This window comes from Aphis gossypii, unplaced genomic scaffold (genome assembly GCF_020184175.1).
Source record: "Aphis gossypii isolate Hap1 unplaced genomic scaffold, ASM2018417v2 Contig00373, whole genome shotgun sequence".
NCBI classification, from domain to species: Eukaryota; Metazoa; Arthropoda; class Insecta; order Hemiptera; family Aphididae; genus Aphis; species Aphis gossypii.
This window is the reverse complement of record NW_026083083.1, coordinates 70,423-79,232: the sequence shown is the minus strand read 5'-3', so window position 1 is coordinate 79,232 and position 8,810 is coordinate 70,423. Positions and strand designations below refer to the sequence as shown.

Here is an 8,810-nt window from a genome sequence, read left to right as displayed (position 1 = left end):
AATAAGTTAATCAATATAACATATACGTCAGTTACATGTATTGAAGATAAAACAAAAGTACTAAAAATAGTTGATGATTTTGTAATGTGTCCTGGAACTGGAATTGATAATTGGTAATATTATTTGTGGTTTTTCATTTTATTTTTATTTAAAGTTACCTACCTATTGATGATTTAAACAAATTATACAGTCCAAAATCTGATCAATTTTGTGAGCACAAATTTAATTTCATTGAATCAAGTTCGTAATCCACGCTGTACTGAGTGTGCCAAAAAAAGGAAATATTTCATGGATACTCAAAGAGTTTCCCTATAACAGATAAATGGAAAACCAACTACAAAACCTATTATAAAGAATGTTATAAAGAATATATAAGAATTATATAAAATGGTTTAATATTAAAGTATGCATACCTTTTTTTTTTGTTGTTGTTAAATCGCTGCGCTACAGGGGGGCACTTCATCCTAGGATAGTCCTTCCCCCTGCATCCGCATCGTTTATTTATATAGACCATTTACAAACATAATGAAACTTAAATCTAAGGCGTTGCCTTTACAATGATAGAGGGCTCTACCCCTCTTACTTCCACCTTCGGTGCACATATTATACGACTTAACTACCTTACTCCTGCAGCTCTAGCTATTTTTTGAACCTGCCACTCCTCTTCCTCCTTTGTCGAGAGCCCATTCCCGCGTACGCCTTAACCGCATTCCAGTGGTCCGTCTTCTCCAGCATTTTCGACACCACTGTATCTGGTTCCAGCGCTGCACCAATTCTCACCTCCAACTCTCTTCTGTGTCTCCACCATCTGTCGCACCTAAACAGCGTGTGTTCAGCGTTATCCTCCGGTGATCCGCAGTCTACGCATGCTGGGTTTTCCCGTTTTTTATATTTGTGGAGATAATATCCAAAGCATCCATGGCCCGTCAGCATTTGGGTCAGATGAAAATCAGTCTCGCCAAAGTTCCTCTCGGTCCACTGTCTAACATCGCCAATGAGTCGCTTCGTCCACAAGCATGTCTTGGTTGCTTCCCACTGCGACTGTCATTTCCTATATGTTAGGTCTGTCAACGCCCGTTTCTCTAACATAGTCCCTTCCTTCAATGTTTTGGCTTTCAGTTGCTGCTCTAGCGCTTTGAGGTGTACTGGTATCATGCCAGCAACAACTAAGATGGCATTCGCTGATACCGTACGGTATGCCATGGCTACTCTTAATGCGATTCTCCTTTGAGGTCTCACTAACGTTTGGACGTTTGTTTCGAAGACGAGTGCATCTGCCCAGACCGGGGCTGCGTAGAGCAGTTGATTTTGCACTGCCAGCGCGACGACTTTCCTCCTCCGTTGTCTGGCTCCTCCCATGTTGGGAAGAATTTTCATCAGGGACTCGGCTGTGGCTCCTGCTCTATTTGCCACCGTCTCTATATGGTGTTTGAAGCCCAACTTCCTGAATAGTTGCACACCGAGGTATTTGAGGTTTTCACTCGGTTCCACGGGTACCCCGTTCACCGTAAAGACTGGCACTTCATAGCCTCTCTTTCTAATGAGCATCACTGCTTCTGTCTTGCCGGCTGAAAGGGTTAGTCCGGCATTTTCTATCCAATCGGCTACCTTCGCCAGCGTGTTATTCGTCACCTCCTCAAGTATACTTGTGGTGCGGCCCGTCGCCACTATCGCCACGTCGTCTGCAAAGGCTACTAGAGATGTAGACGACTTTCCGTCAACATTGCCGCCAGTATCTACTCCGAGGAGTCCGTCGTACATGAGGTTCCACAATAATGGGCCCAGGACTGAACCCTGTGGAACCCCGCATGTCGTAGGCCAAACCTTTCCTTCATAATTGACCTCCCTGTCGCTAAGATAGCTCTGCAGGATTTTGACGAGGTACTGAGGGAACTGTCTTTCTCGCACCGCCTTTAGGATGTTCTCCCATCTCGCCGAATTGAAGGCGTTCGCCACATCTAATGCTACCACTACACACAGCTTCCTCCTGTATCGTGGTCCCGATCCAACTTTCTCGACCGTTTCCATCACTTTCTGTATGGCGTCGACCGTGGAACGCTTCTTCCTAAAACCAAACTGTCTGTCGTTGAGATCTCCGCTCTCGATCAAGTGTTTTTCTAAGCGCCCCTTTACCAGTCTCTCAAACAGTTTTCCAATGGTGTTCAACAGACAGATTGGTCTGTATGAAGACGGGTTTTCTAACGGTTTGTCTCCTTTCCGCAGGAGCACCAGCTTGGCCGCCTTCCACGGGGTAGGGAAGATGCTGTTCCTGAGTAGGCAGTTAAAAATATTCCGCATGATCTCCGGTCTCTTGTAAGCGACTTCACGTACTATCGCATCAGGCACCCCGTCCGGTCCTGGTGCCTTCCCCAACGGAATCTTCTTACTTAAATCCCGGATCTCCTCGCACGAGACGTCCGTGAATAGGTTATAACTGTTTACTGTTGGCCAGACGATTTTGGGATCCTTGGGGAATAATCCCTCTACAACTGCTTCTAACCTTCCGGGTATGGAGAGTCCAGGGATCGGTCTTTTACCCATTATTTTCCTGGTAACCAATTTATAGGGGAGACCCCATGGGTCCTTCTCGACTTGCTCGCAAAGGTTCCTCCAGCAGGCTTCTTTGTTGTCTCTGATAGCCTTTCTAAGTGCATTTCTCGCGGTTTGGAATTCCTGCCGACATTGTTCCTGCACCTCCACCGATTTGTGACGCGTTCTCTTACTTCTACACCTCGCCTTCTTGCAGTTGTTCCTCAAATCCGTTATATCACTGCTCCACCAGTATACTGGTTTCTTTCCCCTCCTATACCCTATACTCCTATAACCTGACCTTTCGGCATGCAACTGTCACACGCCCCCACAAGGTACCTGTCCAGCGCAGTATATGCAGCTATAGGATCTACTTCTTCTTCACCGACGTTGCTTGAATTTATGTATTGTACCAGTTTTCCCTTGTCAAGCTTTCTCCATGCCCACTTTGTTCCTGGCTGATGTATATCTACCTGCTTTCCGCTTGAGAATTTATATACAAGGTATTTATGCAAAGACCCAGTATACTCTTCCAGGACTTCCCAGTCTCGGACCATGTGGTTCCCGCTTCTTGTGACGAAGGTTATGTCAATGTGGGACCTTGATATTCCTCCATTGTACGTTCTACAGAATGTTGGTCTGCCTCCCTGGTTGCATGCCACCATGTCCATGCTGGCCATCATGTCCGCTAATGCTCGTCCTTTGGGATCTTCTCTATGATCTCTCCAGACTGGCGATTTGGCGTTAAAGTCCCCTGCGACAATAACGACTCCTTTGGCATTCCTAACACTACCCTCCAGCTTGTCCAACAAATCTACAAATAAGGTATATTCAGTGTTAGGTGACCACTAACATGAATATATTGTGACTTCTTCCAAGGTAACCCATCGGAAGCCTGCGTTGTTCCTAGGACCAACCTCTCACACCCGGGTCGTAGGATTGGCTATGACCACAGCCGCTTTGTTTGTAATATCAGGGAACCATCCTTCCTCTTCTGATCTACTGCGATAGGGTTCGCTGATAATTATGACATCAGCACCACGATCGTTTGCTGTAGCCATTAAGAGATCCTGAGCGTTTCTCCCACCGTCAATGTTGATCTGTATGATATTTATCATACTGACCGTGTTTCTGCTGCTTGAGATGTGGACTCCTTCCCTTTGCTGCCGATGGCAGTGATCACCTCTTGGTGTCCTAATGCCTCTTTTTTCAAAGCCTGCTTGTCCGTTGTTATTTCTTGATTTAGGACCTTGGTAAACGTCGCCGGGACTTCTCGTTCTACAACGAAGTCCTTGGCCTGGTGGCCCAGAGCTCCGCATCTCCGGCAGCAGGTCGATCTGTCCGGCTCTGTGCAATTCTGGGAGACATGTCCCATAGCAAGGCATCTAAAGCAGCGAGTGCGGGTCTGCCCAAGGTGGACTCTGCAGTTCACCAGCCCGAACCTCGCTCTGCGTTTCTCCACTAGTTTGTGAGCTACTGCCGCTGGGAGTAGCGCAACCGCCACCTGGGAGCCACCAAAGTCCCTGCGGAGACTGATGATCTGTACATCCTTCTTTGGTAGACCTGACACCGAGGCCAGTGCCTGTGTGACTTCATCCCTGTCCGACCAACTGTCGACATCCCTCAACTCCACCACGCTCCTCTGCGAAAGCACACTGACAGTCACCGCTTCACCTTCGACCAGCTTAGATATCTCCTCCTTGAGTGCGCCGATGGTTGTCTCCTGCTCGTTATCTTCTAGTAGCATGTCGCCGTTACGAGTCTTGCGCATGGCTTTTATTTTTTCCCCGGAGGCGATACTAGAGTCGCCTCGCAACTTCTTCGCTAGAGCTGGAAAAGCGTTAGCATCCGTTCGGATTGAGATTGCTGGGTTCCTCGGCCTCACAATCTTTTGCGCCTGCGATGATTCTTTTTTTTGGTCGACAGGGCCGTCGCTCTTAGGCCGCCTATTCACCGCATCAGTCCACTCCTCCTGGTTACCGTCCGCGAGCCCTCGCAGCTTGGTCAGCTCAACGGGTTTCGCCTGGGAAGTAAGTATCCCTTCCATCTTCTCAAGCTGTCGCGAGTGGGCCGCAATGTCTGCTTCCTTTCGGGCAAGAGACTCCGTCACCACGGTTAGTATGTTGACATCACGTTGTGACGGACCGTTCGTCTTCACTGCCTCAACAAGCATCCTCCTGGCTTTCCTGAGACTCGATCTTTTCGTCAGGACGATGTTCAGCAGATTGGTGATCTTGTTGATCGCCTCCCTCACGCCATCCGCCTTCACCCGCTTGATGCTGGCTTCCTCTTTAATGAGCGTACTCCTGATCTCCATCAGGATGGACAGCTCCCTAGCCTCCGCGGACAACATAGTCGATATATTGAGCGCAGTCATATCAGTTTCTATGGCTACTGCGGCCGCCGTATTAAGATCGTCAATTGTGTCGGGTCTGCCCGTACTCAGATTAGTAAGTCCGCACTCATCAGACCCGGCTAGATGGCTTGGCTTTAGCCCGGGGTCAGAAGCATCCGAGGGGTCCATGGCCGAGGGTGGGAACCAAATCCGAAGGTATCAGTTCCCAGTGGCCATAAACTACCTAGAAGCTTATTCCAATATGCGCCGATACTCACTGTCCCTATCCGAGGGGATTGCCCTGGCCCTGAAGGGATGGGATTGGTCCGATTTCCACCAAACTTGGCTGTGAAAAACGGTTTGTCTCCCAGATGTTTTTTTTTGTCAAGTTTTAGAAGAATTCCTTCGGTTTAAGAAAAAATCCCTTGGAAGGGATTTTATGCTGCCAGACTATGGAAGGGACTTGTAAGGGGCGGCAAGCCAATGTTATCGGTGAAAGAACGGACTCTGTGGGTTGATTCCCCTGATACTCGACGGAGAAAAAGCTGTTGCGCCGGAATTCCCGTTTTCCACACGGCGGCTTTGGGCGGCCGTGTGAAAGGATAGGAGGTAAAGAAAAACTCTGTTTACTTACCCGCTATTTGTCGCGCGAACTTGAGTCTCACCGTTTTCCTCGAAAAGCCCAGATGGTGTGGAGACCGGAAAAAACGAATTTTCTCGGCGGCTGCGGTACTTAATGCTGCGCCCGATGTGCAGAACGGTGCGGGAGCACCCGGTTGATTTTAATCGGGTCGACTTGAAACCGACACCGACCCGAACGCGCACTTTTTAGACGAAAATCGAGTTCTGCGTAACCCGGTAGCTAGATACGCACGTAAAACACTAGAATTGAGTTTTCTCGGCGAATACTAAACCGGTTTCAACACGGTTTATATCTATAGCTCGGAAATTTAATTCCTCGTCGATTGGTACCAGGCGCGTAAAAAACGGTGCACTAAAAATAAGTGAAAAAACGGTTACAAGCGGGAGCGACGCACGAACACGTCCGATCACCATGACAATACCAAAGTATGCATACCTAGTTAATAAGTTGTGAAGTTGAAAATAATACAATTTAATTTGTTATTCTCTAGTTAAACCTAACTTGGTCCATCTTTGGATGGAACTATGGTAGTATATTAAATCATTGTATAAATCTAACCTAACTTGTTGCTTGTGAAACTAATTCCTGTGTATACTAAATTATATGTTATGAATTTTTGTAGTATTAAAAAAAAAAACATGAAGTTCCGTTTTTATTAGCATGAATTGCTAGTGAGACTGTATTCTGTGAGTATTAAATTCTATGTTCTTTGTGTTGTATCAAAAAAAAAAAAAACACAAAAAATTATTATAATTTTTGTTTAAATAGGTTACAAATTTACAAGCTAAAGTAAGATTGTTAAAACAACAATGTGCAGAAGCATCTGCAAAATCTATAGAAGAAGCAATTATAGAGATGCCAGAAAATCAACAGGAAGCTTTCGCGCTTGCTTTGCAGCAGCAAAAAAACATAATGTTAAAGGTAATCGATATACTATTAATTGGATTTATGAATGTTTGTTGATTCGTATCAAGAGCAAAAAGGTATATGAACATTTTCGTTCTAAAAACATACTGACTTTACCTTGTGTGGATACCCTGCAAAAGTATATACAAAAAATGTCTAGCCAGTATGGCTTTCAACAAGCTACTTTTAATATTTTAAAAATAAATCTTCATCAATGAAACCTGAAGAAAAACGAAGTAATTAATTTGTTGGGAAATATAAGTGTCTTTATTGCAGGGTTGATTATGTACATTGTACATGATACATTTTTATTTTAGTATGATACTATTTTATTGACGTTGATAAAAAAATAATAATATTGTTTACAATGATGTTTATTGTATAAACTTATTAGAATATAAGTACTGTCCTATATTATTGCTCAACCCTGCTAGATAATTTTTAATGAACTTGTAATATATAATGCTAAAACTTTTAGGAACCTTACTTCTAGACGAAATGAAGTTAAGTGAATCTGTTTCATTCAATAAAAAAACGTTTGAAATAAATGGTCTAACAAATTTAGGTGACTATACTCCCCAGCATCAAACAAATAAAAAAGGAGACCGTGCATTAGTCCTTATGTTCCAACCATTTCGTGGTAAATGGGTGGAATCTTTGGCATGATTTTTAAGTAAAGGTTGTGCATCAAGTACTGTGTTACACAAAATTATCATTGAAGCAATTCTTCTACTGGAAAAATCTGGTTTCAATGTAGATGTCGTAACGACTGATGGTGCCACATGGAACCGCAGTATGTGGTCAAAATTTGGTATTTTTAAAGAAAATATAAGTTGTACGCACATTATGATAAATCCAAAAGATTATGGTTCGTATCTGATTTCCCACACCTTGAAAAAAAACATGCGAAACTGTATGGTTAAGCAAGAAGAGTTTTGGGTTAGTATTTTTATTTTATACTATAACTTAAACAGTATAGACTGTATCCAGTATTCATTCACAATGTTTCTTATTTTTATTATTATTTGAAGTATTAATCTATACTTTGAATTTAATATGTTTTAGACCCCAGATGGAGTTGTTAAATTTAAGCATTGGGATGCTGTTTTGGCTTCAGAGAATTAATCTGGATATAATTTAAAAATTTGTCCAGAGCTTTGTGTATATGATGTGCATCCAAACCCATACCAAAAAAATGAACGTTGGCAGAGCATACAGGGTAAATGATGAACACACAAACTGGTAGTGCTTAGAAGGAATGCATTCAAATGAATAGCTTTCATTCATAGTAAATTTAAATATAATTTTAAAAGTTGTTGAGAATTAAGAGAAAAAGTTTTTATACAAATTAAACATGTTAAAAACTAAATAACTTATATCTATTTAAACATTTATTATCATAAATTATACTAATACAGTTTTAAAATTATTAAGGATTTAGATTGATTTAGTTTCTTTTTAACAAGATGAATGTGAATTAGTTCCCTTTTTAAAAGCACTGCACATTGGTGATTATTACTTTACATATTGGTCATTAATGTATATATGAATTGTATAGTTTTTCGGTGAAAAAACGGCTGTAGCAATGGAGGCTTATAGGGAAAGTAATATTGACTTCAGTGATTCTGAACCTACTGTTACTTTTATACGACGTATAATCAATTTGATTAAATTTATGGATTCTCGTACATCAAATAATGCACTTCACTATAATTCTTTTGAATATCAGGTAATGTATTTGAAACATAATTGCGTGTTAATAGTTAGTAGTAGGTACTTATGTACCTAAATATTCAAAATATAAATAAACTAACTTTAGTATTGTTAATTTAAGGCTATCAAGGATTTTCAGCATTATTTAGAAATATGGAACAATGTTGCACGTGAAAAAGGTTATTACTTCTTAACCGATAGTACGTATTATGGATAACAGATTTCATTAAAAGCTATTATAGAAGTTTTTGATTATCTGCGACTTAAATGTGATTATCAGTTCCTTATGACATCTCGATTAAATCAAGATAATCTAAAAGTAATAATTTATTTGGCTTAACCAGTCTATTCCTTTATTAACATTGGTATCTTATTATTTTTGTAGAGATTTTTTTCAATGATGAGAAATTCCTGCGGTTCCAACGAACATCCTGATTCAGTTCTATTTATGCAAATATTTAGGCTAATCAGTTCATACTCCTTTGTGAAGCCTCCCAAAGGAAGTAATATTCTAGAGGAGAAATCCTATCATCATTATTCAATATACATGATTTAAATACCCCAGACAATAAACGATTACAATTTCTACAATCTATTGACTATATAGTAGAAAACGGCTGTGATGATCCAGATATGTCTTCTATAAATGTACGATAAAACATAACTACACAACACCTATAATTG

At 41.8% G+C, this 8,810-nt stretch overlaps 2 pseudogenes; both read left to right on the top strand.

Moving 5' to 3' along the window:
* Window positions 1–6: 6 nt before the first annotated feature.
* On the top strand, window positions 7–7,498 carry LOC126553930 (uncharacterized; annotated as a pseudogene).
* Window positions 7,499–7,608: 110 nt separating this feature from the next.
* Window positions 7,609–8,561, top strand: LOC126553921 (uncharacterized; annotated as a pseudogene).
* The last annotated feature ends 249 nt before the right edge of the window (window positions 8,562–8,810 follow it).